Raw genomic sequence first — 4,131 nt, 5'->3', positions numbered from 1 at the left:
TGTGGGACTAACCCATGCAGGTATTGAAAGTGCAATTCACTCAAATGGATAGCTCCAGGAGATCTACATCAACATTGAGCATCCACATCTTCAATATCTACATGAAGTCATCATCGACAAAACCCAAGGTTAGTTCATCCCTCTTAGGGGGGATATCACATCTAGGGGGAGCTTTACTCTAAGACTTGAGCTAAAGAAACTCTAAAGATGTGAACAAAACAATGCTTTATGTAAAAGTGGTAACCCCACTTGAGCTTAAACGATGAGTATGACCTATGATCAAGTGTTCTCACTTGACTCCTAAGTCAATATACTCATATATAGATGACCTAGTCATCGCAAATTGCTTGATAGATGCTAGAATTGGTTGTGCATGCCTTGTCACATATTTCATTTTCCATCTTATTGTGTGAGCATGCTGGTTGCATATTTTACTCATTCGAGGACATCCACTTGTTGTTTTGATTGTTTGGTTTTATCTTCTTTTGCCAAGTGGATGGACAAGAATGCCTAAGAACCTCCTCTAGCTATCTATGCTTTTCTCGTCTCAAACTCTATTCATGCTGCATCACAAAATTTGATCAAGTCAGATTCGAACCACTCTGTGTGAGGAGCGCTCGGAGTCCCCGATTCGCCATAGACTTAAACTTCCAAAACCTCTTTATGATTCTCGGTCTGATCGATACTCCACTTTCGGTCCTACCGAGATCATTAAGTTGATCTAGGTTTTCAATCTTGGTGCAACCGATTTGAACATTTCGGTCACACCGAATTTCAGTAACTGCTTGCAGTTATGAATCTCGGTGCCACCGAGTTGTTCCACTCGGTCACACCGACAGGGTCGGGCTATATATAGTCACGGGCAAAATTTTGGAAATTTCTCCGAACCCCTCGCCCGCGCGATAGCCTGCTCTGCCCTCGTGGTCTCCGGATCATCTTCTCGCCGCCAGCCGCCTCCAGTCGCTGGTCTCCGTCGTCGTCAACGGGAATTCTGCCCCGCCGTTGCCGCCGTAGCAAGTCCCCGCCGAACTAGGGTATGGACTTGATCTTTGTGCTATTCCCCAATCTGATTCCTAGCACATTGTGATCATATTGATTCTAGCCACGATTGAAACACTCCTATCCAGTCAAAACACTCATAGATTAGGTTTGATTCGAAAATTCTAGGTTTAGGTTTCCGCCGAAACTATCTCGGACCCACCGAGTTGAAAAACTCGGTCCCACCGATTTGGCTTATGCCATTGCACAAGTGAGACTCGGTCTGACCGAGAATTACTTATCGGTGTGACCGATTTTTGAACTCAGTGAAACCCTAGCAGTCTCGGTGCCACCGAACTGTGACTCGGTCCTACCGAGTTCATTAGTTTAGGTTCCAAAACTGCTTCGGTATCACCGAGTTTGAAAATTGGTAGATCCGAGATGATTTCAGTGGGAAACTAAAACTAAGTTTTTGGATCATTCTTTTGCAAAAATCTCTGCATTTTGTGATGCTCATCTTTTCTATCTCATCTATAATCTATTCACAGGGTCAGCAGTCAGTTTGCAGCATGTCTGATCAAAGTGATAGCCAAAATATGTCAGAGCAGCAAGTGGTGATGAGTGAGGGCACTAGTCCCTCCAGTTCATCTGATGAAGGCAGCAGGAGCACTCCTAGCAACTTGCCAAAGGCTGCCACGAGACAAAGGAAGAAGAGGACTTCAGATTCCGAAGATGAGGACTATGTGGCAGAGGAAGAGGCCACTTCCAAGAGAGTTGAGCCAGCTCAAGGCACTAAGCCAGGTCTGAAAATCAAAAGGCCAGCAGGCAGGCAGCCAATGTCAAAGGCCAGAATGTCAACTGAGAAGCCCATAGAGCCAGTTGCAGCTGAGGGCAAGAAAAGAAAGGAAAGGGTGAAGAAGACAGTGGCTAGAGTGCATGGCAAAGCTTCCATCATGGAAGAAGAAGAGGAAGAAGAGGTAGCTGCACCAGCGCCCAAGGCACCCAAGCTAATGGGAGATGCCATAAAATCAGGGGGAGCTGCTTCCAAGGCCAAGCCAGCTCCAAAGCCAAAGCCTAAGAGAAATACAAGGAGCATTCCTGCAGCTGAGAAGAACAAGGCCCCAGTGCCTGAGACTGTTGCTGAAGAAGAGGAAGAGAATGTCCTGAGAAAGCTAAAGCCCAAGATCCCAGACCACAACGATGCTCATCCTGTGGCTGAGGACATGAAGCTCAGGAGAGATTCAGGGCTGAGGAAATGGAGAGAAGCAGACCCATATGCTTCAAGGAGAAGGACAGCAGTGGACTACAGATTTCACACCAAGGAGCAGCAAGATTTCTATGAGACTGTGCTGCTAGATAAGAAGCCCATTGTATGTGATATGAGATGGGTCGACTGGGAATATATCAAGGACAATGAGGAGCACTATCCTGGAGTGCAAGACAGCTTCATAGCTTGTGGAGTAGCTGACTTTGTTGGGCAGAAGCTCACAAAGTGGAACGAGGAGCTTATCATGCAGTTCTACTCCACGACACACTTTTATCCAGATGGGAGGATCACATGGATGTCTGAGGGTACAAGGTACCAATCCACTGTTGAGGAATGGGCGAAGTTGATTAATGCCCCAAAGGAGCATGATGATGACATGGACATATATGCCAAGAAGAAGATGGACCATAACTCAATGTCCAATATGTACAAGGAAATTCCCAATGAAGCTCTTGACACCTTCAAATTTGGGTCTGTGCATTACCTTCTGTCAGGACTGCCTATGATCAATTGGATACTAAGGCACACCTTACTGCCCAAGTCTGGAGATCACAAGATGATCAGAGGCCATGCTATCAACTTGCTACATGTGTTTGATGTGCCTCAGAAGTTCAAGGTGATGAGCCTCATAGTGGAAACTATCAAGAGGACTACAGCAGATCAGAAGAGGAGCTGCGGATATGCCCCTCAAATTCAGGAGCTCATCAACTCCAAGATGGGCACGGGCATATATCTATTGGACAAGGAACACCTGCCCATCTGTCCAGATTTCGAGGACAATCAAGTTGTCATGACTGAGAACGAGCCATCATCTGCCCAAGCATACGCAAAGAAGGAGAAGGCGAGGAAGGAGAAAGCTGCCAAGATGCCAACTCAAGAGGAGGCATCTGAGTATTTCTTGAAGACTAAACAAGAGCAGCTTGGTTACTTGATTGCATCCACGCTGAGGATTGAGTAAAGTCTGGCCACCCTCACTCAGAATCAGCAGAGCCTAGAGAGAATCATGGAACAGAAGTTCTATGACTTGGATGTCAAAGTAACGGAAGTTCAGTCTGCAGTGGAGCAGCTCCAGGAGGACATGCAGGAGAGGAGAGGCAGGACTACCACTCATGCCTTTTCCAGAGTGCCACGAGGCCCGAGGTCATCTGCCGTGCCAGTTGCTGACACCAGAGCCACCACTTCAGCACCAGCTACAGCCTCAGCTCCAGCATCTACTTCAGCTCCAACTCCAGCGACTACTTCAGCATCTACCGAAGCCTTCGTCCTTGGAGTGATCCGAACTCCACCACCACCTGAAGATCAAGCCTGGGCATCGATTTAGCACTATGCATTTTCTAGGAACTTTTTGGTAACTTGTTGCCAAAGGGGGAGAAGATGTATAGATCATAGGCTTCGAGAGAGAGAGTGTTTCTTTTCTCTCTTGCTTTATTTGGTGGTTTTTCAAACTTGTTTGCTTTTGAGTGCTTGAGATACTACGTCATTATTTGTGAGACATTGATGATCATGTGTTTGATCATAAGCTACACTTAATGCTTGCTTAATACTATTATCCTATCTATCTTGTGTGATCATTCATTTTTCTTGGTGATGAGTGCATGTATTTCATTCTTATCATTTTGAGCGCTCCACCAAGATGTATGTGACATGGAAGAGTAACCCATGACTCTAACTCTTTGTGCATTTGCAGTCCAAAGCAAATTTTAAATATGCACAAATTTAGGGGGAGCTCTTACTTATCACATACTTCTCAAAGAGACGATATATTTCATGCTTATTATCATTTGTCGAAGCTTTGATCTATATGTTGTCATCAATTACCAAAAAGGGGGAGATTGAAAGTGCAACTATCCCTAGGTGGTTTTGGTAATTCATAACAACATATAGCT

This window comes from Triticum urartu, chromosome 2A (genome assembly GCF_056163025.1).
Source record: "Triticum urartu cultivar PI428250 chromosome 2A, HENAU_Tu73, whole genome shotgun sequence".
NCBI lineage: Eukaryota > Viridiplantae > Streptophyta > Magnoliopsida > Poales > Poaceae > Triticum > Triticum urartu.
This window is presented reverse-complemented; position numbering follows the sequence as displayed.